At 57.6% G+C, this 27,178-nt stretch overlaps 1 long non-coding RNA gene across 1 annotated transcript; it reads left to right on the top strand.

Annotated features, from left to right (window-relative positions):
- The first annotated feature begins 15,676 nt into the window (after positions 1-15,676).
- Positions 15,677-26,034, top strand: LOC111775577 (uncharacterized). Its single transcript, XR_002811302.2, has 3 exons — positions 15,677-15,805; positions 24,778-24,887; positions 25,793-26,034. It is a non-coding gene; the product is annotated as an uncharacterized lncRNA (long non-coding RNA).
- The last annotated feature ends 1,144 nt before the right edge of the window (positions 26,035-27,178 follow it).

Here is a 27,178-nt window from a genome sequence, read left to right as displayed (position 1 = left end):
GGCCCAGCCTGACCGGCCGAGGTGAATGGCCTTCGGGGCAGGCGGTATTCTGGGAAAAGGCAGTGTCCTAGCCAGCAGGGAGGCCAGAGCTAGAGTCTAGCTGGAGGCCTCTCCAAGGTCTGCCCTGGGCCCACTGGGGCCTCCCCAGGTGCTGTGGACACTCGTCGGTTACAGGGCATCCAAGAGTTGCCCCAGGTTGCTGGTAGGAGGGAATGGGGCCTGGTCCTGTCCACTTGGTCTTCCCGCGCTGCAGCCTGGTCTGGCTGCATCCTTCACACTGGCTCACCCTTCTCTGATCTGAGATTTTGCCTCCGGGTCTGCCAAGTTTGCCAAGGTGGACATCAAAGGAACGTGGGGGCCACCGCTCCCAGGGTCAGCCCCGGCCAGCCCACCTTATCTTCAGATCACCTCTGCCCTCTCCATTTGGGCCCCACTCCACAGCTTGGTGGTCCCTGTGGGTTTCATCCTCCTTCTTGTGGCTTCGTTCTCCGTCTTTGACTCGACTGCTCCCTCCCAGGGAAGAGCAAGCTTCAGCGACTGCTCTCAGAAGGGACTCTTCCTTGTCGCCGGGACCCTCTACTCTTGACCTGCCCTTGATTGCTCCCGTGTCCACCGGGCTTCTGGAAGCCAGAACTGCAAATGGGCCTCTCTGTTGGCAGCTTTCTCCTTCTTTCGTGCTTTTCCCTCCTCCTTCCCTCCCTCCCTCTCTCTCTCCTTCTATCCCTCCCTCCTCTTTCCCTCCCTCCCTCCTTCTCGCCCCTCCTTCCTTCCTTTTTTCTCTTTCTTTCATTTATTCACTCAACAATCATTTGCCGAACCCCTGTTATGTGGACACCCTGTGCATCTCCAGATGTCCTCTAGGCGCTTATAATCATAGGATTTCGGGGCTCGCCCAGCCCACCTCTCAGGGGGGACATTTTTTGTTTTCCTCCCCACCATTCACTTTCCCTCTTGACCCATCTCCACCCTCAGGGGTGAGCCTTGATCGTTTTAAGTCAGTTTGAACATCTCACCCCCTTGGTCACCGTAATTCAGGACCAACATCCCAACTCAGGCCAGATGGCCCCGTGAGACATAAACCCTGAACTTCCACTGTACCCGGAAGAAGACTCATTCTTTTTCTGTTGGATTTGGACCTAGAGGCATGTGGCCCCAGGGCCGCTCGAGGGCATCCTGCGACCACTCAGGAGAGCCCGCGAGGCTGGAGCCTGTCCCCAGGCAGCAGGGCCCCTCTCAGTGACTGCTCCTGTGGATGGAGGAGCCTTCCCCGGACCCCTGGACTACTCAGTGATGGAGCCACTCAGTGCCTTTTGATGTTCAGCTGGGTTGAACTTGGTTTTTGTTTATTTGCAATCCCAAGCATCTTAGCAGACACAGTTTTCTACGTTCCCAAGAGAAGTTCAGTCTCTCCTGAGTGCCCAGTCGTAAGGAGCCACGACTGAGTGAGGCAGCCTGCTTGATTTCTGGAACATTCTGCCTCAGGAGAGTACTACTATTGACCCCAGATCTGCCATTTTACTTTCTGACCTTTCTACCCTTGGTCTTGGGTCCGTTATTTCCAAACTCAATGTGCGCAACGTCCCTGGGATTCTCTGCCATCGCTGCCCAGGGACACACCCTCGAAACCCTTGCTTTAGGCCACTCCCTTTTGCGTCTCTCCAGGATCCCTCTTCCAGAAGGTCTTCAAGTCCACACAGGCTGGTCCTGCTTGACCCTAACGCAGACCTCCAGGGCAATCTTGTAGGAGGCTAGGCAAACACAGGTAATGGTTTCGAGGGAGGGCATGAGAGGTCCCCAGGGTGTTCCAAGGGATGGAGACCTCCGAGGGGTCAATGATTGACCGTAAGTGGTGGTCCAGGAGGCAGATAGGGGCCAAGAGGGAAGCAGACTCCCTTAGAACGCTGGGGGAGGAGCTCAGTCAGCCTTCGCCATTTGCTGGCGAGACAGAGCTGGGAGCGTGAGAACGCTGAGAACTGGACCCTGCGAGGCTTCAAGGTCTCCCAGGGCACGTGGGCACAGGTTGTGAAATGTGTGCCAAACTCGGCCGCAAGCCTGGGCCGCTGCTGACGTGCCACAGTGTCCAACCACTGGAAGGGGTCTCGCTCCTTAACTGGGGAGAATGTCCCAGAAATAAGGCCAGTCGTGGGTGCTGGCCCGGCTCCCAGGCCAACGCCCAAACATGTGGTCTTTGGGGTTGGCTGCTCCAGACGGTGCTACGCATGCCAGGCTGAGCGAATGGTTTATAAGAAAGCGCTGCAGCAACGAAGCTTTCCCACTGTTGCAGCTTGCAATCATTCACAAAGAGAATGCTGCTTCCTGCATCTGTCTTTGCCTTCATGCTGTTTAAAAAGGTGGCGAAAGGCTTTGTGGAGTAATAGAAAAAATGCATGTATTTATTGGTCTCAGTCTCTCTCTCTATATTGCCCCCAGTTCCTGGCACAGGGCTCCTAAAACCCTTGTAATTTCCTAAGTGAGAAGAACACCAGGAGCATCGTTTGTTCTAATATTTGGTCTTCAATCAGGTTCCTGACACCGGGCTCCTAAATCCTTTGGAATTTCCTGAGTGATCGGAATGTCGTTTGTTCTAGTGAGACGACTCTGGGTGGGCTCCTGGATGGGGGCCGGTCACTTGTCATCAGAAAGACCAAGCCATGATTAGAAGCTTTGAACTTTCAGCTCCACCCCCCATCCTCCGGGAAGGGGCTGGAAGTGGAGCTAATGATCGATTATGCCTACGTGAGGAAGCGTCCATAAAAATCGCAACAGTGCGGGGTTTGGAGAGCTTCAGGGTCGGTGAACACGTCTGCCTATGGGGAGGCTGACGTCCCAGCTCAGAACCCTCCCAGACCTTGCCCTTTGTATCTCTTCATCTGGCTGTTCATCTGTGCCCTTTATATCTCCTTTATTGTATAATAAACCGATAAACATAGATAAGTGTTTCCCCGAGTTCTGCAAGCTGTTCTAGCAAATGATCGAACCCAGGGGGAGGAGGTCCTGGGAACTTCCAATTTGGAGCCAAGTCAAACAAGGCGTGGGGAGTGTGGGGACCTATTGCTTTCAAGTGGCATCTGGAGTGGGGGGCAGTCTTGTGGGACTGAGCCCTTAGTCTAAGGGGATCTGATGCTATCCCCAGATAGACAGTGTCAGAGTTGAGTCAAATTGTAGGAGACCCAGCAGGTGTCACTGAGGATTGCTTGATGGGGAGGGAGAAAAACCCAGGAGAGTGTGGCTGGATCTGAGGGGAGGGAGAGACCAACCGGGTCAGACGCTGCTGAAGACCCCATGTGACAAGGATAGAGACTGGACCATAGATGGGACGAGGGCTGGCTTTTTGGTGACATTGAGGGGTAGTGGGGACAAAGTCTGCCTGAGTAGACCGAGGAGATGCTGTGCAGCGGGGAGAGGGGGCAGTGAGGACAGAGGGGCTGTCAAAGGGCTCCTCTGCCGGGGGGAGCAGGGGATGGAGGCTGTGGACGTAGTGCCACGTAGTGTCCTGGGGGATGATGGGACGGGAGACTGTCCAGCATATCTGGGGTGGGTGGTGGGGGATAAGGGGAAGACTACTGGAGGGATGACGGTGAGAGGGGAGAAGGGACAGGTCCAGGGCACGAGAGGGGGCCTGAACCGAGGAGGGAGCCAATGGATGAATAAACATGGGCCCGGCCACTGAGCAACGAGAACCTACAGCAATGGCACTCTTATCATTACGGGCGGGTCTCTCCAACGCAGTGTTGAGGGAAAGAAGCCGGGCAGAAAAGAGTTCCCACTGATGATTCCATTGATATAGAAAGTACGAAAACAGGAAAAACCGACACAGCGTTTGAAGTCAATGTGGTGGTTAATATCTCTGGACGGATTTCTAGAAGCTGGAGTGCTGGCACTGAGTGTGTCTTGACCTGGGTGCTGGTTACAGGTGTGTTAAGTTTAAAAATTGAGCAGCCGTATACTTGGGATCTGCATTTTTCTGTATGTGTGTTATATTTCAATAAAAAAAGACTTAGAAAACCCGAAACCTAACAATGCGCTTCACTCTCCTGGGGGTGGGGCTCGGGTGCTGGCCTGGTGTTGACATTGAACTCGCCGGACACAGCCGTTGCACCGTCAGCATCCAGCCTGGCTGGTGCCAACCGTCCTCATCGCTCTCCCCTCGCCCTCCTCCCAGAGTCTTCCCGGCTCAGGAAACGACAACTCTGTGCTGCCAGCTACTCGGGCCCCAAACGGTGCCTCGTCCTTGACCCCTCTCTTCCCTTGCACCCCACGTTCGATGCAGCCGTCCCACCCGCCTCACACCTGCACACCCACAGCGCCTCCTCCCTGGGCCCCCTTCCTCCTCTCCCTCTGGGGTCTTCTCCCAACAGCAGCAAGGACGGTTTCTGAAACTCACATCTGATCCCACACCTAGGGACTCTCCAGTTACACGGTGCCCAAGTGTGTGGGTTCCACGGGGGAAGTGACCCAAGCTCCTCCCCAGGGCTTCCCAGGCCCCTCTCCCCTCCCTCCCTGGACTCCAGCAGCACTGGCCTCATGGACAGATGCATCCCCAGCTCAGGATGCCCTGTTTCTTCTGCTTGCACCCTCCTCCTCTTCCAGACCCCCTGAGGCTCCACTTCCCACCGTCCAGGTCTCACTTAAGCCCCTCTGAGCGTGCCAGCCCCAATCTCTCAGCCGTAGTGAAAACCTGCACCTTCCTGTGTCCCCTGCTATGCCCAGGCGTCCCCCAGGGGCCCAGCCCAGGTCCCCCGCCCCTCCCCTCCTCGCTGGACCGCACCCTCAGAGCTTCTGGAGTTCACTGTGGCCAGAGCCCTCTGATCTCTCACTTTGCAGCTGCTCTCAGCCCGAGGAGACAGATCCCTGGCCCGTTACCCGGGTGGGGACCTCCAGCAGGACCCGGGCGAGGCACGAGTAATTTTTCCCCCAAATTGGCCAGGTGCCTGCGTTTAAAAATTATTTACTTTTCAAAGAATAGAAAGTCAACCAGGCGATTTTAATTTCCTGTTTTATGCTTCTCTGTATTTCCAAACTTTCTACAACGATCATGAATTGCATATATAATTTAAAGTAAGGCATCGTCTCAAAGTCCATTCTCTTTGATTCAATGTTTGCCCTTCTAGGGAAGCGCCTCAAAGAAATAATCTACATCAAGGAAAAGAGTTGTGCAGGAAGAAAAGGATTCAGTGGAGCAGAGCTGAAGACCCTACCTCGCCGCCCACCCTCCAGCACCCGCTTCAGTGGGAGACTGAAGCCCGTGGGCAGGGGTGTGCACTCGACTGGCGGCTGTCTTGGGAGTCGAACTGAAAACAGTGCGTGTGCGGCCGGTCTACGTCCACACCAGCTACCATCCTGCTTTGCATTTGCTGGATGCTGGGATTGGCGCTGTCCTTCATGATCTCGTTTGATCCTCCCAAGAACTGTGAGAACAGCCACTCGCCTCTCTTCCAGGTGAAGGATGCGAAGCTCGCCAAGCACAGGTGACTTGCCATGAGGGGGCAGAACTGGGACTAGAACAGGCTTATCCAGCCTGGCCTCACACCAAGCAACCATTCACCCTTCCTCCTCATTAACACAGCCCAGGCTCCAGGGGATAAATAGTGATGAGTGTAAGCCAGTCATACCAACCTCCTGCTCTTTTGCTGGTGATTGGTCTAGGGTGACGGTGTGACCCAGGCCTGCCAGTGAAATGTAAGGGGAGTGTCTCTGAGAGCTACTGAGAAGTTCAAGGAAAAATCTGTTGTGCTTGCATCCCATTTCCTTTTGCTTGGTGCACTGTCACATGAGGGTGTGAGGCTTGGAGCTGCGGCAGCTATTTTGTGCCCATGGGGAGCAACCTCTCCCATACTAGGGTGACTCAAAGTGTAATTTGATTTCGCAGGATGCAGGACTTCCAGTACTAAATCTAGGAAAGCCTTGGGCAACAGGATGATCAGTCACCTTAAATTGGTGGCATGGAAGGATTGGGCCCTTGCCAACATCCTTGAGCTGCCAACCAGTTCTGGAACTCCTACCCTCTGGATTTTTTATTATACAAACAATGAATGACTTTACGGTTTAAGTCTCTGTTTTGTTACTTGCAGCTGGCATCACAGGCATGAGAGTGCGCACCTCCCATCCTTTTCACCTCTTGCTTTTATGGTGTTGCAAGCACTGTGCCCCCAGCACCCATGTCTGCTATCAGCACTGCCTTTATCCTGTTGGGCACCTCCTGGAGGCTGCCTGCCCCCAGGGCCTCCTGAGCTGCTCTGCACCCACACCCGCCACAAACTTGCTCACCTTTGCTGGCACGGCACTTTTTTTTACTCCTCTGACATTTCTTGCTCTCTGTCCTGCATTGCTGCTGACTAGGTGACCCCTACTTCTCTTCTTGCCCACAGACTCTGCCTTCCCTCCCGCTACAAACCATAAGCCCCCGGGGGCCCACAGCACGGCCTTCCCTCTCCACCCTCCATCCCGGTCCCAGCACATGGAATGTGAGCAGAGGTCTTGGCTTAACAATCCGTGTGACGGTCTTCTCTGGGCCCAGAAATGAAGTCAGGCCTGACCTAACGGGTTTCATTCCTGGACCCGGGGCCCACTGCACCCTCAGCCATTCCGAGGCCCCAGGGCCACTCCGTGGCTGGAGACCCAGCCTGTCCTCCCAACCTGCTGCTGACTCAGCCACTTATCACTCGTCCCGCCCCAGGCCCTCTTCCCAGGAGAAGCCCCACAGTGGGGTGCTGTTTCTGTCGGGCCTTTTCTTCCCTCTGGGGACCCAGCCCTTCCCCACTGTCTGCTCTCAGCAGCCCCACCGCCCTGGCTAACGTGCTGCTCTCTCTTCTTCAGTTTTCTGGGCTCCGACTTTCTCGAAGCCACGCACCCACTCTGACTGCCCACCCCTGCATGCGGGAGGTGGTGCAGCCCAGGAGCCCCACCCGGGGCAGTTCACAAACAGCTCTTCAGGTCACGATGCGACCCCGGTGCCAGGAAAACACACCAGTGTGCCGGGCACAGCCCCAGGTCTTGTCCTGACCCGTTTGTAACTTGCCTGTGATCCTGTGCCACTCCCATCCCCTCTGGGGGCCTCAGTCTCCCCCTCTGGGGAAAGGGACTCCCTGTGATACTATTTAAGGTCCTCCACTTAGATTAGGGGCGGGTGTATTTTGGCCAATAGCTCCCTGCAGCGACCTTCATGAGAACCCCCCAGAGGCGGGGAAGGAAGAACTGGGGTCGGCGGTCTCATGTACAGCTGGGCATGGGGTCCCGAGCTGGATGGGGGACAAACTAGCTAAGCAAACCTTCCCGGGGTGACTGCTCCTCTTCTAGGGACTCAGTGCTTGTGAGGGGAGGCGGCCTGGGCTTGGAGGCGACACCGCTGGGCCACAGTGGGACGGGAGCCAGTGGGCTTCCAGGAAGGGAAGCTAAAGATACCCCCTTCCCGGCATGGCTGGAACCCTGCGAGGACAGGGATCCAGTTCCCGTCCTGTTGTTGCTGGGGGCAGGGGGGTGGTGACCGGGGAGGGTCCTGAAGCGGCTACGCGGGGCTGGCGCTGCTGGGGCTGGCGCCCGGGGCCCGGCATCCATTGGCTGAGGCTCTGGGCCGGTGGGCGAGGTCAGGGCAGGGCCAGCATGTTACTGGAAGCCCAGTCGGCTGTCTGTCCCTTTGCCAAGCTGCCCACTGCATTCTTTGGCCTTCTATTTCCAGGCAGCCTCCGTACAGGTTCCAGCCGGGCCTGCCTGAGCCTCGGTGCCACGGTCCCGTGTCGGGGGCACTCGAGCTGCTGTTTGGGCAGCAGTGGAGATGAGTGGGTGGGGGTTGGGCACGATGCTACGAGAGGAGCTGGGTTCCTGGGGGGCAAGGATCCCCGCTTCCCAGGGCAGTTCCAGCAGCTCAGGTGGTCTGGGTGAGGGGACCTGCGTGCATGTGTGCGTGTAGACAGCTGCACTGCGACCAGTTGCCGCAGTGTCCCACAGTGTGTGGGCGTGCCCTGTCTTCCCTGTGGGGGTGCCTCAGCGAGGCACCGTGCTCTGTAAGACTGGGGCAGGAACAGTCCGTGTCTGGCTGCCCCATCACCACCTGATGGGCCCTGTGGGGCTGCTGCCCGTGGGGCTTGTCCCAGAACGTCTTTAAGGCTCCAGGGCCTGGCACTCCCAGATTGTGGGATCCTAGGTTCCAGTGCACTGGCTGCCCCACCCCTGTCCCCATCCCCTGGCCCAGGGACTTGGTGGGGGGGCAGTGAGAAACAAAGGTTTGGACCTCGCAGCGTGGTTCCGTGAGCCCTGGTGGTTTCACTATAGATACTGAATTCCATACCTGGAGGTTTTTGCTTTTATTTAATATTTTTTATCGTGGTAAAATATATATAACATAAAATTTACCATTTTAACCATTTTTAAGTGTACAGCTAGGTGGTATTAGTACATTCACATTGTACCATCACCTCCAGAACTTGTTCATCTCCCAAACTGAAACTCTGTCCCCGCGAAATACTCACTCCCCATCCCCTCCCCAGCCCTGGCACCTGCCATCCTACTGTGGGTCTCTATGAATTTCACCCCTCTGGGTACCTTATAGAAGTGGAATCACACAGTATTTGTCTTTTTTGTGACTGGCTTATTTCACGCAGCATAATATCCTAAAGGTTCATCCATGTTGTAGCAGGTGTCAGACCTTCCTTCCTTTTTAAGGCTGAATAAGACTCCATCTGGGCCGGTCCGGTGGCTCAGTGATTAAGTTCACACGTTTTGCTTTGCTGGTTCGGATCCCGGGTGCGGACATGGTACCTCTTGGCAAGCCATGCTGTGGTAGGCGTCCCACAAATAAAGTAGAGGAAGATGGGCATGGATGTTAGCTCAGGGCCAGCCTTCCCCAGCAAAAAGAGGAGGAGTGGCGGCAGATGTTAGCTCAGGGCTAATCTTCCTCAAAAAAACAAAAAAACAAAAAAGATTCCATTGTGTGGATGGACTGCATCTTGTTTATCATCCCTCCGTCTACGGACACCTGGGCTGCTCCCATCTTTTGGTTACTGCAAGATGCCCGGATTTTAATCCTGGTACCAAGCAGCAGGGGGACTGGGCACACGACTGGACCCCACTGGACCTCTCGTCTATGAAACGGGACCTGTAACAGCCCCAACCTCCTCGTTCTCGTGTTTCAGTGAGGTCACACGTGGAAAGCACTGAGCCCTGTTTCCCAGAGATCAGCCCTCATGCAGATTCTGGACCCGCAGCCCTGGGGTCAGGACTGGGGGAGGCGGTGAGCTGGGCAAGTGACCCTACTTCTCACACGGGTGAGCAGGGGGCGGGCACAACCCTCGTCGTGGGGCCCTGGGGAGGACGCACGGGTGGGACTCAACGCCAGCAATGAGCCCAGAAGGGACGGCAGGGGTGGGTGCCCTGGGCTCCGCAGGGGACTCCTCAGCTTTTTCTCACTGCTGTGCCCCTTCCCATATCATTCCCTAGGGCTCCCCATCCACCTTCCGGAATCTTCTTGTGGGGCACGTTAGGTCTACCTGATCTGCCTGACCGGGAGAGTACCCTGTTCTTCCCCTCTGGGATTCTAGGTCCTTCCTCAAGTCTGGCCTCAGCATTCCCACTGGACCCTCCCCTTGAAGCACAAGGACCCTTTTCCAGGACCCTAAGCCCAGGGCCTTCCAGGTGGCAGAGAGGGATCAGAATGTCCAGTGGCTCTCGGGGTGCCTGGCACCCACCTTTCTCATCCTGGGGGTGTCCCCGCTGCAGCCAGGTGGGGCTGGCCTCAAAGGAGACAGTGAGATGGTTCCAGGAAGCCTGCACAACCAGGGACACGAGCCTGAGCTCCCCAGATCAATGAGGGGAAGGCTGGCAGCCAGCAGGCCAGCCGGCAGTGTCAGAGCTGGGGTCTCAGGTCACCTCGGGCAGGGTTGCCAGCCCTTTTCCAGCCTCCCCCACCACAGCTGCTTCCTGCACTGACCTCTCCAGACTGTTTCCCTCCTTTTTCGCCTGCTGCTCCCAGCTCAGCCCAAGGAGGGAGGCCCTGGGGGCAGGAGCCTTGATGTGATCACCTGAGGACATTAGGGCCGCTGCTGCTCTAGTCTCTACCCGACTGGCCCTGGGACCACTGAACTTCAGTTTCCTCACCTCAATAGTGTGGGTCGATGGGACCCAGTGCAAGAATTGTTCAAAGCTTAATGGGAGAAGGCTATGAAGGGCCTGGCCAGTGGCAGCACGCAATGGATGTAACCCTCGTCTCCCCCTCCCCACTTCCCCCAACTCTAAATTGAGGGAGCAATAAGCCTTACCTGCATGGATAGTGGGGCGATGGAAGTAACCAGCCATGACAATGTGGCCAGGATGAATGGCTCAGATGGTGTACCCCTCCCTCCCCTTGCCTCTTTCTGCAGGGCCCCAGTTCCCAGGGGTCCAGGGCTCTGTTTGGAGAAGCAAAACTGGGAGCTGCAGTTTCCTTCAATCAGCTCATTCCCTGACCTGCAGAAGGAGGGGGCTGGGGAAGGCCTCACATGTTGGGGCCTGGGGGTGCTCTGAGAACTTCTCCCAGCCTCTCAAGTCCCCAAGCTTCCTCCCATAGCCCTCTCCAAGCCCCTACCAGCCCCTGTCTCCACTGCCATCCCTTGTATGGTGGCCCATCTCCCAGACGGCCCCAGTGATCCTGTCTCCTGGTATTCACGCCCTCGGTGGCCCCTCCCACGCCGAATCAGGCCCATTTGTGTGACCAATAGAACACAACAAAGTGGAAGTACGTGACTTCTGGGGCAAGGTCATAAAGCGTTGCCTCTTCCATCTTGGTCTTTTGGTTCACTTGCTCTGGGGGAAGCCAGGCACCATTCCGTGAGGATGCTCAAACTACCCCATGGAGAAGCCCATGGGAAGAGGAACTGAGGCCTCCAGCCAACGAACCATCTTGGAAGTGGATCCTTCAGCCCCAGTCAAGCCTTCAGATGGCCGAGGACCTGGCCGACATCCGACTGCAGCCTCATGAGATAACTCAGGCCAGAACCGCCCAGCTGACCCACCCCTGAAATCCTGACCCACAGAAACGGTGAGCCACAATAAATGGTGACTGTTGCTTTGAACCACTAACTCAAGGGCGAGTTGTAATTCAGCCAAAGTAACCATAAGACCCTGGGAAATTCGACCCCAACTCAGTGAGCAAGGAGTCTTGGCCTCCAGTCCCTTCTGGGGCTTCTCTCTCTGACACCTCAGACCTTAGCTGGGTGTTGTGTTCGTTTTCTAAGCCGTGTGACAAATTATCACAAATTTAGTAGCTTAAGACAACATACACACCTGTTATCTCACAGTTTCATTAGATTAGTTGTCCAGGGGCTGCTCAGCTGGGTCCTCTGCTCAAGATCCTACAACGCCCCCATCATGGGGGTGGTGGGGCTGTGTGCTCACCTGAGGGCTCAGCCGAGGAGGATTTTGCTTCCAAGCTCTTCCCAGTTATTGGCAGGACTCATCCCCTTGCAGCTGTGTGGCTGGGAGCCTAGGGTTTTGCTGGCTGTTGGCTGGAGGCCACCTTCAAGTTCTAGAGGCGACAGTTCCTTGCCACGTGGGCTTCGTCAACATGTCTGCTCACCTCGCCGAGCCTGCAGGGGGAGTGTCTCGCTCCAGCCTGCTAAGATGGAGTCTTGTACAAGGCAACCATGGGGGGACAGCCCCTCACCTTTGCCACATTCTGTTTGTTAGGAGCCAGTCCCAAGTTCTGCCCACACTCACAGAGGAGATTAAAACAAAGGTGTGACGCACGGGGGTCGCCTTAGGTGTGTCCACAGATGCTAATGGGGGATTTCTCCTGACAGGGTCTTGCTGGCTCTGGAGAGAGAGAGAATCTCTGTCCCCTCCCCCCGCCCCCACAATGTGGGTGTTCAGCCATATGGGCATTATTATTTGTTATTGTTAATTAATTATTATTAATATTAATGATTGGCATTATTAACAATGGTATTATTATTGCCACTGAGCATATCTTCTGAGGCACAGAAGACACACGTGAGCAGCCCAAGGTCACTCAGCTAATAGCTATTAGTCAGGACCGTGTGACGCCAACTTGCACTGGCTTAAGCAATCAGAAGGGGGTTCTACGATTGGCTCACAGGACGAACACACACAGGGTGAGAGCTGGGCCTCAGGGAGGACTGCATCCAGTTCACCAGCGGTGTGCCCTAGGAACTGTCACTCCACCTCTCAGCTCTGCTTCCTCTGTTGGCTTCACCCTCAGGCAGCCTCTTCCTCGTGTTGGCCAAATGGCTGCAGCAGCTCCAGGAGAAGTCCAGGGCTCTCTGGCCTTGGCGCGTCTTGGGTCTTGTCCGCAGGCCTGGACCAACAAATGTGTGCATGTTCTGATCCAGGCCTCCTGGGTCAGGCCCCGCTCTGGGTCTTTGAACCACAAAGGCCAAGAAGGGTGGTGGAGCGCACACCCCGGGGGGCTCTTACCGAGAGAAGGGAAAGGGCGCTGGGGAAGCAGAGGCGACCGAGGGCCCGTCAGGGGACAGAACTGGGTTCCAAGCCAGTTCCGCCTGGCTCCAGGGTTGTGCTGTCAGTCCCTGAGACTCCTGTGCCCTCTCTGTGTCGGGGAGCTGAGACAAGACGCCAGGTGCGGCTGGGAGGCGGTCCCAGGGTGACTGACTCCCCAGCCTCCTCCCCTGCAGGAGGAGGGGAACTCCAGGTGCCACAGGGGCACCCCGAGGACACCGAGCCTCTGCACAAAGTGGCCATGCGGTGGAGGGACTGCTTTCTCTCTATGCCAGGAGGGTATGGCAGGTAACTTACGGACGCAAAGCCAGCAGGCGGCTTCTGTCACCATCTTCTCCACCACCACCCGTCACCGTTTGGGGAGCATTTAGGATGATTTGTGTACAGTGCTTTAATCCTCGCAACAGCCCCCTGAGGAAAGGAAATGTCACCATCCCCATCAAACAGGGAGAAGGCTGAGGCTCGGGGGGTTGAATCAGCCGCTCACAGGCCCACAGGTCCAGCATTCACGCTGCCCGATTCCCCCACTCAGAGGACAGATTGTAAGATAACAAATTCGCGTGTCTGAAGCCACTAACTCGTTACAGCCGACATAGGAAGAATACACCCCCGTCCCCAGCCACCTACTTCCCCATCCTAGAAGGAACCAAGGGTACAAGTTGTTTCTGATTGTATCCTTCCAAGTGTATTTCACACATATGCAAACACACACACACAGACACACACACTTTCTTCCTTCCCCCACAAATCATAGCATGCAATACACGCTATTCTGGGCAAGTCTGTCCTCCGGGTGTGAGCCGTGTATGGCCCCATCCTCCAGCAAGCACACGCGGCAGGCCAAGTCGTGTGCCAGGCCTGAGACGCAGCCTCTGACCGAAAGGGGAGGTGGAGGCACTAACAGACACAGGCCACCAGGGCTGGGGGTGTGAGAGCAACCACCTCCTACGTCTGCTCCAAATTCACTTCTGGCCGGAGGCTGGGGGCCGGGGGATGCCGGGGGATGCCGGGGGTTTGGGGGGGTTGATTATAAAGGGCCACATGAGGGATGCTGGTGGTGGCAAACCTTCTCTGGACGACACACGACTCAGGACAGGTGGCAGAACTGTATACACCAGACTCACACCCAAATGCACACAAGTAAAACTGGAGAAACCTGAATAAGACAGACAGATTGCATGAAGGCCACCGTGCTGGCCGCGACAGTGTACCATAGTTTTGAAAAATGTCGCCGTTGGGGGGAGCTGAGCCAACTGTACCTGAGATCTCTCTATATTATTTCTTCCAACTGCGCGTGAATCTATGGTTATCTCAGTTCAAAGAATTTATTTCTGGTGCCCAAGTCCACCTTAGAGGCTTCTGTCCTGTGCTCACGGGGGCTAAGGCTTATAATGGGGCGCCCCCTCCACCATGACAGAGCTCCTCCACAGTAGCTCCAGGTTGAGGGGCTGCCTGACCTGCCTGGGGCCCTCAGCAAAGGTGGGATGAGAGCCTGAATGAATGCATGAATGGATGCGTGAAGGAATCTATGAATGGACGCCTGAATACACACTCATTCACGGATTCATTCATGCATGAATGGACCTACTCCAGGTGGGTGGAGACCCCAGTGAAGGGTTGGTGCCAGGCAGTCACCCTCCTTGGACCTCGGAACAGGACAGCCCCTCGGACAGCTGGGCCACATGCCGGGCCTGAGAGCTGGATCCCCCTGAAATGAACGCTGCCTGAAATCCTCCATCTGCCATTTCCAGACGCTCTGAAGTGAATTTGCAATAGCAACACTTCTCACTATGCCATTCCAAACGCCCCAAAATGTCCCCAGCCCCAGCCTCCCCATCCTCAGGGACATCCTGGATTCTCTCCTCCACGCTGCCTTGCCAGGGCAAGCAGGCCCCTGAGCCCCCTGGAGTCTGAGCTGGGGGTGGGGGGTGGGGAGGGAGTTCAGGGGCCGCAGGTGAGCAGGAAGCCATGAGGGGGAGGAGGACACCCTGTGCAGGGTCGAGCAGACTTATGGTTCCCACTCTGACTCTGGCCCCCGTTAGAAGCCCCCTTTCTGGCTTATCTGGAAAGGGCAGAAACCAGGGGCTGACACAGGCAGCTTAGTGAGAGCGAAAGACCCCCCTGATCTCTTCCTGCTTTAGGTTCCCGGGAAGGGGCTGGGTCCAAAGTCAACCCAGGGAGGGGGAAGGCCGTGCAGCCGCCTCCATTGGCTCCTGCCCCTCCCCCAGACTTCCCAAAGACTCGTCTCCTTCTGTCGCCCACCCCGTCTCCTTCTCCTCGCTCTCCTTCCTTCTCCCTTCCCCACCGGGCTCCCAGATCAGGAGTGGGGGCCTGGGGAGCCGAGCTGAGCCCCTCTCGGCCCCTCCCGCAGCCCTCCCCCATCGGAGGACGCCTATATCTCCTCTCCCAGAACCCCCCCCTCCAGCCCCCCACAGCCGCATGCCTCAGCACCAGGGAGGCAAATCCGAGCCGCCAATCTTGGACTAGCGCAAGTCCTTGCTCCCGCTTCTTTTAGGAGGGTGTGTTTGCCCAATTCCCTAAAAAGAAAAAGCGAGGAGGGGGGGCGGGGGGCTGTGTGTGTGCAGAAAATAGTTCTAGTTAAGAGGGAGGAGCTGGCTGGTTCGACTGGCTCGTGGGCCTGGCCAGCGTAGACACTCCGGCGAGGCGTCCACGAGGACTTGCTGTGTAACAGGAACGATGACTTCCGTGGGGTCTACAGGCAGGGGCCTGGGCGCCCGCACCGGTTAACAGCTCTGGGGTGGGGTTGACTGTCACTCATTTTACAGACAGGCAAGCAGACAAAGTGACTTGTCCCCCACGGAAAGGAGTAAGGGAGCCACCCCTGGAATGACCCCAGGACTCTGTGTGATGTGGAGGGCGGTCTCGGCCCCCGCTGCTCCACTAGGGGGGAGGAGAGCCGGCGCGCATTGATTGCTGGTGTAGACGCAGCCGGGGCGGCATCCCCGCGCGCCCGCGCCGGGCCAGCTGTCGGGAACTCGGGCCGGCTCCGCTCGCGCTTACTGGAAACGCGCTCCCGAGCGAGGAGAGGCTCGATGGATGGAGCCCGGGGCCGCCTTGCCCCAGGGCCGGGCCGCCCTGGGAGCGGGCCAGCCCCGGGGGACCCGGCGCCTCGCGGGGCGCACAGGGCCTGGCGGGACCGCGCTCCCGGGGGCGGGCGGGAGGCAGGAGGGAGCTGGCGCGCGGCCGGGGAGGGGACCCGCCGGGGAAGCCGTGGGGCGGGATGTCAGCAGCTGCAAAACGAACCCGCCTCCCTTCCCGGTATCCTCGCGGCCACCCCGCGGAAGGTGGCGCCGCGCCAGGCGGGCACCAGAACCGGCGCAGCCACGCCCTGCCGAGGGAGCAGGTGGGCCTGGGCCCCGGGGTGGGGGCGGGGGGCTGGCGGGGTCTGTCTCCTGACCCTGGAACCCTGGAAGAACCCCCTCCCTGCTGCCTGCCCCTCCCCCCACCCCACCCCACCCCCCACCACAGCTGGGGGCTGGGCACGCCCTCAGCCGCGGATGTGGATTGAGCACCTGCTATACCGGGGCCCTGGGGTTGGGGGTGGGGGTGGGGGTGGGGGAGCGGTTTTCTCCCTTTCAGGAAAGTGTTCCAGTGCGTGTGGATTTATTTATTTACAAGCTATAGGCACTTTATTACTAGGTTTATATATTATGTACTTAGAAAAGTTGAGATTTTCAAAGGATGAGATAAACCATGGAAATAGAGAGGCTGTGTTTCTTTCCATTCGCCGGAGGAGGCTGGTCTTGCACACATCCCGCGGCCGAGACCTGGGTTTCGGGCTGCATGTTGGCTGGGCCCCCCGAGCCGCAGGAAACACCCCACTCTCCCCCTCCCCCTCCCGCGGGGTCCTATCCTCCCGACCCTCCAGGCCCAGGCTGAGCTGCCCCCCGGGCCTGGTTCCGGCTTCATAGCCCTCAGCGGAGGATAGCAGATGGCAGGCTGGGGTACCCGAGGGTGCTCTGAGGTCTGGGTTCAAATCTTGCATCTGCTACTTTCGGGCTTAGTGACTTCAGGCCTCTCTGAGCCTCAGTTTCCTCTTCTGTAAAGCCGAGAGAGTAGCATTTCCCTCCTGCCTACCAGAGTGCCTGGTTTGCAGGCCCCCCTCACCCCCCCCCCAGATGGGCACAGGTAGGGTGTGGGCAGACACCCCTGAGCAGCCCTGATGGCAAAGCTGTTAGGAGCGCACCCCGAGGGGGCAGGCAGGGTCCTGTGATGGTCATGTAGATCCAGAGGGAACGATTTCTCAGTGTCTGGCTTAGGATATGGTTGTGTTGAAGGATAACTTTTAGTAAAGTCTGTGTCACGAAACTGAAGGGCTGTAGGAGAGGAAGGGTTCAAGGAGGAGCTGGCAGGAGAGAAGTGTGAGGGACCAAAGAGTCACTCAGTCGGTCAGTCAACAAACATTAACTGAGCATCAGCTCTGTGCCTGCCAGCCACTGTTCTAGGCAGTGGACAAGGCAGTCAAGGAGCTCACTCAGCTGCCTGGGATCCCTCACAGCCCAGGGTGTTCCCCTTAGCGAGCAGTGCTTCTCTGAGGTGCCTCAGAGCCACCTTCAGGTCAGGGTTGAGGGGCCCCCGGAGGTAGGGGGAGGCCCGGGCCAAGGGCTGAGGTGTGGTCCCCCTGGGCGGAGAGTGACTCAGGCCCCGCCCAGCCTCCCCACTGCCTGGGTTTGGTTTGTTTAAGAACAAATTAGTCACGGAGTAGGCAGCTTTCCCGAAAATAAAATGAGAATCCCCAGGAAACAGGGAAAATTGAAGGCAGGCGGGTGAGTCAGCACGTGCTGGCCCCAGGGCTCCACTTTCCAAAAGGCTGTGCCCTCCTGCCCTCCTCCTCCTCTACCCCCTTCCCCTCCTCTCCTCTCCCCCTCTCCCCTCCTCCCTCTCTTCCTCCTCTCCCCACACCTCCTGTTCAGCCTCCCTCCCAGGCACTGACTTTCACCTCCCATTTCAGCACGTTCTCTACCACTTCTCTCCACCACGATGCTGCCCCTCGGCTTTCCTCCTTCTCTTTTACTTTTCCTCTTATCCTGTCCTGACTTTTCCCTCCCACTCCGTTGCCTCTCCTCACTCACCGAGTCTGTCCTCACACAGGCGCACTCACTCGTTGATCTCGGGTTCCCTTCCTCTGTCCATCCATCCCTCCATCCATCATCCGTGTGTTCATTCGGATTTACAGAGCACCCACCAGGTCCAGGCGCTTGGGCGGGAGGGAAGATGAGCAGAGAAAGCCTCATGCCACCCCCCAGAACCTTCCTTGTGGGGATGGAGACTCTTGCGGAGGAGACCTAAGAGGATGTGACCAGACAACCACAGCCGTCAGCGCCCTGGGCTCTTCCCCACCTCCCCCTGCTCCTCCAGTCACTCCTCTGCAGGGACAGGCAGAGCGGGTCCCAACAAAAAGGACAAAAGAACAATGCCTGAGGCCCCCTTCGGAGCCCTCTGTCCTGGTCCTGGCTCAGAGCCCTGGGGGACTGCGAGGTGAGCAGGACAGGAGAGCTGGCTTCTCACACCCTCGTGCCTCCCTGCACCCAGAGCAGGAGTGAAGGGGAGTGGAGCTGGCTGTGTTCTGAATCTGAGGAAGGGGCTCTGATGTCCCCTGTTCCCTGCCTTCCCATCCTGAGTCTCTGTGGGAGGCGGCGGCCAGGCCTGCACTTTGGGGAGGACTCTGCTCATGCTCCCTCCCACCCCGCCTGCCTGAGGTCAGCAGGGAAGGTTCCAGCTGTAGGAGGGAGAAGGCATCGGGGAGCCAAGCACCTCGGACCCTGGCCTCTCAGGACAGTGCCAGCCTGCTGTGGCCTGGGGTCTACCTGGCTGGAGTGAGTGAGACCCTTCCATCAGGACAAGTCCCTGGGGGGCCAGGGGCGCCTCTCGCTGTGGCTCCCCACGTGGTCAGGGCCCTCTGATTCAGTCTCCTCTCACCCCCATCTCCAAGCTGGCACTGATGCCCTTCCACTCCGTGGGACCCCCAGGACCGCTCTCTCCCCAGACCCCTCTAACTCGGTGCTGGTCCCTCAGGAGCAGGGGGAGGTGGCCCCATGTCTGGGTCACCAGGCTGGGCTGGGGTCTCCTGTCTCTCCGGTCACTGTCCAATCTCTGTCTGCTGCTCTCGATGAATAATTTAGTTGTTCGAATTACAGTAAAGAGCTATTCAGCTTCCCTTCCCAAATCATTAAGAGCTGATACAAGATGCCTTGGTTCCTTCTAAGGAAAGTCCCTTTCCCAGAGAAACTGAGCCTTGTGGGCGGGGATCTCCCCCTCCCCCCAATCATTCAGCAATATCAGACAGTAATAGGGGCATCGGTTTGGTTTTGTTGTTTTTTTAAAGATTGGCACCTGAGCTAACAACGTTGCCAATCTTTTTTTTCTGCTTTTTCTCCCCAAATCCCCCCAGTACATAGTTGTAGATTTTATTTAATTGTGGGTCCTTCTAGTTGTGGCATGTGGGATGCTGCCTCAGCATGACCTGATGAGCGGTGCCATGTCCGCACCCAGGATCCGAACCCGCAAAACCCTGGACCACCGAAGCGGAGCGCGAGAACTTAACCACTGGGCCACGGGTATGGCCCCTGGTTTTTTTTTAATCTCGGCTGTAAAAAATATATTGGAGCGTTTGATGCCAGTTCTTGGGAGCAGGAAAGTTCAACTGTCCTGAGGGATTGGGGAGGGTGCCACTCTGCCAAGAGCCTTGGGGAGCCAATGGTGACCCCAAGTCGCAAGTGCAGGTCCCTGCAGGGGGTTTGAAATGCGGGAAGGAACACTGCAGGAACCTGGGAGGAGGGAGTGTGTGGTGTGAAACCCACCGTACCGTGCAAGTGTGCACGCGTGTGCACGTCTGTGTGCAGGTGCACACGTGAATGTGTATCCACAAGCCTGTACACATATGTACATATACATGTTCATATATACATGCATGTGCATGTGTGGGTGCATGTGCACAGGCAGTGTGTATGTATACATGTGTGCATGCACAGGCGTGTTCGTGTGCATGTCCGTAGGAGCGCGGGTGCGTGAGTGTGGCTAGGAAGGGGTGGAGGTCTGCAGCGCAAGGACAGCGCTGTCCAGGAGTTCTCCATCTCCTCCCGTCCCGGTTCTCAGAGCTGGGTGAGTTGTTGCCTGGGGAATCTGGGTGGGGCATCTGGGTGGGGCATCTGGGTGGGGCGGGGCTCGGCTGCCCAGTCAGGTGACTTGCAGGCAGGCAGGGGAAGGGCTTTAGGAAGTTGAGAGAGAGGGAGGGAGGAATGGGAAAGGACAAGGGTGGGGACCTTGGCTGGAAGATTCACTGGAGAGTGAGGCAACAGCCTTGGCTTTGAGCATTTCGGGTTCCAGAGCCAAGCACGGACGCCGGGAGGTGGGGCTCCCCCGAATGATGGAGCCCAGTGGGTGCGGGCCCAGAGGAGAGGACCAGAGACCAGGCCTGGGGCCTCACTCCGGCGATGGAGGCTCCCAGTGCCTGAGGAGGTCCTGCGGTCGGGGGTGGGGGGGAGCATGGACGGCTGGGGTGGCAGGTGGAGAGGAGGAAGGGGGAGGAGGGGAGCCCTGAAGTTCTGCCTGGCCTGGCGGCAGGCTCAGCCACACAGCAGGAACCTCTGCCTCCAGCCTCACTGGTGGAGTTTGTTCTCCGTAGCGCTATCCTCGGGGATGGCCCTGCATTTCCCAGCACACGCCCCAATCCCAGAGCCACTTTGCTTGCAGCCTATACCTGATTCACTTCATACCTGGGCCAGCACAGCTGGTCTCTCGCAGCTGCCCAGGGGCCCTCACCTGTAGAAGGGATCTCGGAGACCAATGTACAGAGGAGGCTTCTGGAGGAGGCACGACCCATCACACTCCTGGGTTTGCAAATCTGGGTGCCCCTCACCCCAAGAATCCACTCTCCTCTGTGCTCCAGTGAAGGCCCTGGCCCCTGCAGCCGTCAGTGGAGCAATCTCCCCACCTGCTCCAGGCTGGGCTTCTGCAGCTTTTCCCACCCAGGGGGACAGCCCTCAAGCATGTTGGGATGGCAGTGGGCACTGCTTTCCTCCAGCTAGATGGCTTGGTTTGCCCCATAAATGGCCAGGTGTCCCCTTGAAAACCTCCTGTGGTCCCAGCCTCCAGACGCAGCCTTGATGATGCTCTCCCGCCCTCATCTGCTCTCATCCGTCCTCTCCCTCTCAGAAGATCACATAGGGCCCAGCTGTGACCTCCGCACCTCTTGGCCAGATGCAGGCCAGCTCTGGGCCCCTGGGGACAGCCCTAGATCTGCTATGTCAGCATCCCTGCAGCTGTGGCTGAGCAGGAGCTGGACAGAGGTGGAGGGAGCGCCCCACAGACCTTATTGGGGCCCCCTCTAGAATCAAGACAGCAGCCCCTGGTAACCTCCCCATCCCTCCCTCCCTGAGCCCCAATCCCCAGTCTTGGCTCCTTGGGGAAAGGGAGTGCAGTCCCTCAGAGGGCAGGAGCGGGTTCTCCCAGTTTCCTTGGAGAAGATGGGGAATGTTCTGATTTCCAAGCTCTCAGGGAGCCCCATGCACTGCTCCTTGCTTCCTGGTGATAAGGAATAGGGAGCTCTCTGCCCTGTCCCTCCCCGCCTCCCCCCTTCCCTGGGAGCCGTGTGCAGGGTGGCACCTGGCTGGTGGCAGCTGAGCAGAACCCCCTGCCCTCCGCTCTCGTCCTCTCCCGGGTGGGAACTGACGAGGGTTGTGGGGATGCAGTGGACAGTCACCTCGCTCCCGCCCACTGCAGGCCTGCCACATCTGCATCTCCACGCTCCAGTCAGTGGGCTTCCCTCGCCGCCCCGAGAGTTCCTCCGTCTCTCCCTGGCCTCTGGACAATCTTCCCCTAGGTCAGGGGTCAACAAACTCTGAGAAGGGCCAGGGAGTAAATATTCGAGTTTCTGCTGTTGTAACGTGAATTAGCATGAATTGCAAATTCACAATTCGCAGACTGATGAGCGTGGTTGTGTTCTAAAAAAGCATTATTTATGGACATTGGAATATGAATTTCATCTAATTTTCACGTGTCTTCTTCTTCTGAAATAGTATTCTTCTGATTTGTTTTGCAACCATTTAGAAACGTAAAAGCCATCCTTTGTGGGCCGGGTGGGACTCGGCCTGTGGGCTCCTGTGCACTGCCCCCTATCCTAGGCTCCCCCTTGGCTAACTCCTGGGGGTGCAGCTGACACACTCTTTCCCTCACCAGGTGAGAGCTTCGTGTTGGACACCCCCCACCGCCCTGCACTGCCTCTTCCCTAATAGGCAGCCTAGCACAGCGCCTGGCACACAGCAGGTGCTCATAAGTGTTTGTTGATTAAACATGCTTGCTGCACATTGTCTCCTTTGAGCTTCACAACAACAGAGTCAGAGCTATTATCTCCACTTTATAAACAAAGTAACTAAGGCCCAGAGAGGTTAAGTAACTTGCCCAGGGTCCCCGAGCTAGTGGGGTCAGAGGAAGGAATTGAGCCTGCACACTGTTTCCTGGGTGCTGGCTGGGCAGCAGGGGCCGGGTCCTGGGCCTCTGTCCCAGGGCTGGGCCTCCAGGAGATGTGGGTGGCCAGGCTGCTCTGGGGATCAGGAGTGCAGCCTGACTTTCCTCCTTGGCGTCAGGCTTGCATGGGGGCTGACCGGAGACTCCCATTACCCTCTGTCCTCCCGGAGGCTCCCGCCCTGCCCTGGGGTGGTGTCTTTGTGACTCAGTGCTGGGCTCCAGTCCTGCCTTCTCAGGGCTAGACCCAGTGATTCTGGATCCCTGATTCCGTCGTCACCCACCCGCTCCTCCCCAGCCTTCCGCCTGAGCCACCACTTCACACAACCTGGGCCAGTAACAGCTGTCCTTGCTGCCCCCTGACTGTGGACGTGTCCCGTCCCCACTGGCCATGGCCTCTGCTCGGCCTCCAGCCCAGTGCTTCTTGCCAAGTGTTAACCTCCCCCTGTGTCAGAGGAGGACGATTCTCCTGTCACCTTCCCACTCCCAGCGTCAGCCTGGGAATTGGGGCGCGCTTCTGGGCGGGCGAGGCTGGATAAACATGTGGCCCAGCTGTGGTCTGCCTTCCCATCATGGGGTGTCTCGGGAGGTTTCTGAGGCTGGGGACCGGAAGGTGCAGGCTCCCTCCTTTGGACTTGCAGGCACTGACCCCAGGACCAATCTGGCCGCTGCAGCTCGGCTCTTCCTTCTAGCTCTTTCCCACAGAACATCCTGGCTTCAGGGATTCCCATCACCTCGGCCAGAGTTCATGTGAAGTCCCCCGTCCTCTCCCTCCCCTAACCCCTGGAGGACAGCGAGGAGGACAGAGACCAGGATCATCCGGGCGAGCTGGACAAGGGAGCTAGGGTTCCTGTGACGGGAGTGTGGTGAGGTAGCAGGGAATTGGCGGAGGTCAGCCTGCAGGTAGCCACAGTGTAGATCCCGCAGTGGACGACATCGTGGCTTCGGGGACAGTGAGATGGCAGCAACATCATCACCAGAGATCGCCAGCCCTCACCCAGTGCCTTGAGGAAGCAATGCCCGGCCGGGAGACAAGCTGGCTCTACCCTGGGATAGGGAGCAAGTACCGATGAAAGGGCTGGGGGCCAGGCAGAGGAGTTCCAAGGAGCTGGATGGGGTCCTTAGGAAAGGCCCCAAAGCTCTCCTCCTTCCTCCTCCCTCCTTCCCGACAGATACAGCCTGAAATGCCCAGGGTCTCCAGCCAGCCAGAGAGCTGGAGAATATGGCCAGGCTGGGCCCCCGGGGGCCTCACTCCACCGCAAAAGCAGCCCTGTGGTATCAGCCATGCCAAGAGCCACCTGCCAACTACCCCAGGAAGATGGGGACGTGGTTCCTGGGCTGGGGCAGGGCAAGGTCGAACACCTAGGAATCAAGGAAGGAAGGAGGGAGGGATGGAATGATGGAGAGAGAGGGGTAGGAAGAAAATAAAGAAGGATGAAAGGAGAGAGGAGAGAGGGGAGAGGAGAGGAGAAGGGATGGGGCCATGGATAACCTCCCACCTGGCGGAGGTCCCTGGGCTGAGAGGCCCCCAGGTGCGCATGCGCTGCTCTTCAATGGTATTTATCGCCCTCCCACGTGTACTCATTTATCTCCTGGCTCTGGCCCCAGGTCCAGCTGGGATGACAGCCCTGTGCCCGCAACCCCGTTGCCTGGGCAACGCCCCTTTGTTGGGCAGGAGCATCTGAAAATGTCAGATGTTTTCAGCAGGTCAGACCTGGGTCCTTCCCGTCTTTCCCCTTCTCCGTTTGCAGTTCCAGTTGCCTCTGCCCAAGTTGCAAACTTCCTCTGTCTCCATGGGGATAGAGAAGGGCTGTCTCTCTTTTTCCGTCCCAAACATCTGTCTCTATAAACAGTTGTGTTCGGGGCGCCTCCTCCTCCTGGGCCCGGGCTTGGGGAGGAAGTGTCTTGTTTATCTGGAGGGGGTGGGTTTCCTTGCTCCTCTGGGGGTTGGCCGTGTGGGATGGCTGCAGCCCTGGACTCTGGGAGCCCCTGGCTGGCGGCCAGCGCTGGCTGTTCCTCCGGGGCCAGTGCCGGCTGGGAAGGGCGGCTGCTCTGCACAGTCGTCTGGCAGACTGCGGCTCGCTTTGCTAGCTGGGTTGCGTTAGACAGGTTACTTAACCTTTCTGAGCCTCTGCTCCATCCTCTGTAAAGAGGAGGTGCTAATAGTGTCTCCCTCAGGGATTTTGTTGAGGGGGTGATGAGATGATCTTCACAAAGCTGTGGGGCTACCTCCAGAGGCTCTTGTATTTCACACTCCAGGGCCTCTCTCCGTAAGTGACTACTATCTTCAGCCTCATTCAGGAGAATGTCGAGACTCAGGGAGGTGAATTGGCCCAGAGTTATATGGGCGTTCAGCAGCAGGGACAGGATTTCACCCCAGGATGCAAGCCCAGACATCTTCTAATCCACCAGGACCTCTGTCGGAAGCCCAGGTCCTCAGTTTGCAGGCCGAAGAGCTTGGAGCAAGTGCCCTCCTCCCCAGCTTGAAACTTCGACTTGTTTCAGGGAAGAGGGTGGGACGAGATGAGAAGTGAGTGGGGTTTTGCTGAGAGCCAGGGACTGGAATGCACGATATATAGGCAAGAAGTCAGGGACAGGGCCCCTGATGACTCAGATCTGCTTTCCCTGCCTGGTGGAAATGGGAATTGGGCCACGGGCGAGAAGGTGGGCCTGGCCCAGGCCCAGCCCCGGCTCGGCCACCTCGGAGAGCCTATCCTGGGCCCATGTGGCCTGGGCGCCAGCATCACTCCCATCCACCTCACCAACCTCACTCCCAACTCCAAGTCCAGCACCTTTTCCCGTGTCCGCAACCCAGTGTGGTGCACAGAATGAGATCAATTACCCTGTTTCTAGACAACCAAGGAGACACCTCGCGCACAATCAAGTCAATGGCCGAGTGATGGCTTGGGCTTCAGAGCAGGAAGAGTTTGAACCCAGCTCGATTAAGTACTGGCTGACCTAGGGTGAGTTATCCTCTCCAAGACTCGGTTATTTCTTCTGTAAAATGGGTAGCAGAAGAAGAGCGCCTGCTGGAGGGGATGCTGACACAGGACTAGGGGTTGAGCCTGGGGAGTGGCTCCAGAAATGAAGAGGACGTTACTGCCGGATTCCTTGTTGACTCGGGAGGCAGGAAGCTGTGCTCCCCGGTCCCACAGTGGCCTATGCTCTCTCGACTGGACACCTAGGGACTTGGGGTCTGGAAGCAGTGTGAGCGCAGTGCAAGAAGGAGGGCAGAAACAAGAGCATCGTGGGAGCAGTAAGGCTGGGGGGTGGCAGTGGGTGCTGAGGGGAGTGAGGGAGCCGGGACCAAGAGCCCATCCCTGGAAGACTGGAGGCAGGACCGCATGGGAAGCTCGGCTCCAAGCTGTAGCACGTGCTCCATCGTCCCATTGGACTTCACTTAGAAAACACAAGTTATTAAGAATTTCATGGTGACTGCAGAGCACCACATCCCAAGCACGAGGCTCCTTTCTGAGTACGGGGTCCTGGAAGCAGCTTGCCCCTGAGGATGTAATGTGACTAATGGCAACTCCCGGGATGTCTCCCAAGACACTGAATAAAATGGACCTGAGGGCAGACAGCAGGTGGAAGAGAGAGTTCACATACAGGTTCCCATCTCCCACTAGCCAAAGGTTCACCCTCCAGCAAATTAATGTCCCAGACTTCACTGATGCTGCGTGGTGCTTCAGCAGCCCAGGCCGGGCAGGAGGGAGGAGCTTGGGGTGTGGGCCCGGTGGAGCCCCCCAGGGCTGGCCCTATGCACAGACCAGGAGCATCCGGGTGACACGTAGAAAGCATCTAACGCAAAGTCTATTTCCCGAGGTTGATCCTTGTGCTGTGACTCTCTAAGAAATACCTTTGTTTTTAGGACACACACACTGAAGTGTTTCGGGGGAAAGAGCCCTCATGTCTGCAACTTACATTCAAATGTCCTGCGAAGAAAATGAAGAGAGAAAGGGGAAAGAGAAAATAACATACAAACGTGGTAAAGTGTTAACATTTGGGGTATCCAGGTGTAGAGCATACAGGAATTCTTTGCAGTATTTTTGCAACTTTTCTGTAAGCCTGACATTATTTCAAAATAAAAAATTGGGGTTGTTTTGTTTTGAAGGGTGTGATACTGTTATTATTGCTGGGGGAAGAAATAGCAGCAAAGAGCCAGCCCCGCTGGCAGTGGTCGCTTCTGCTTGGAGGGCTCAGGCTCGGCCCGAGGCACCGTGGCCATGGGACAGGGCAGCAGTGGCACCAGAGTGCCAGCACCCCCCACTCCTGCCGCCATCGGGCTCCAGCTTTCCTGCCTTGTGGCCAGTCTTTCCCTTTGGGGGGCCAGTGACTCAGCCACGGGTTCCATGTGGCAGGAAGTGGGCGCAGTGACTCATGGGTGGCTCTGCACCCTCCCTCCGGGAGGCTGGGATAGCAGCCGAGGCCCCAGGCCAGAGACGGTCCTCAAAGAGGGGGATCTGCCCCCCGGGGATAAGCCCAGGGGGTGCTGCTCTGGAGGACGGGGCCCGGAGCACTCGGCTGGCATGGGCTTCCCTCGCCCTCTGGGGGCTGGCTGAGTGTACCCCCTGCCCACAGCCCTCGGAGCTTTCTGGCCATTTGTGGGCATGTGCACGATGCTGGACACTTCTTAATTCCCCGCCGTCTGCAAAGCCGGCAGCCGCTGCCAAGGGCCCCGACCCTGCTGGCTGCCCCCAGCTGTGTGCCTTCGCCAGGGGCCTTGTCAGCACTCAGCAGTGGTGCAGATGGCCCGGGTGCCCAGTTCCCTAGGGACGGCCGGCTTCCAGCCTGTTCAGGCTCAAGCTCCATGGCATTTCCCCCTCTCCTTGATGATGGGTGCTGGGAACTCATCCGTTCTCTCCATGGTAGGTTCCAACCCAGCTCCTAATTAGTGAACGAACGTTGCTTCAGGGCGCAAGCTGGGTCTTCCCTCCAAGAGGCCCTGACTTCTGCTTTTCTTCTTCTTCTTCTTCTTTTTGAGGAAGATTAGCCCTGAGCTAACATCTGCCATCAATCCTCTTTTTGCTGAGGAAGATTAGCCCTGAGCTAACATCCGTGCCCATCTTCCTCTACTTTATATATGGGACGCCTGCCACAGCATGGCTTGATAAGCGGTGCATAGGTCCGCACCTGGGATCCGAACTGGTGAACCCCAGCCCACCAAAGCAGTGCATGAGAACTTAATACTGCGCCACTGGGCCAGCCCCACCTGCTTTTCTCCTCACTTAAGGCTGGCAGTGCTCACTTCAAAGTG

The sequence above is a fragment of the Equus caballus genome, chromosome 11 (assembly GCF_041296265.1).
Source record: "Equus caballus isolate H_3958 breed thoroughbred chromosome 11, TB-T2T, whole genome shotgun sequence".
Taxonomy (NCBI): domain Eukaryota; kingdom Metazoa; phylum Chordata; class Mammalia; order Perissodactyla; family Equidae; genus Equus; species Equus caballus.
This window is presented reverse-complemented; position numbering and strand designations above follow the sequence as displayed.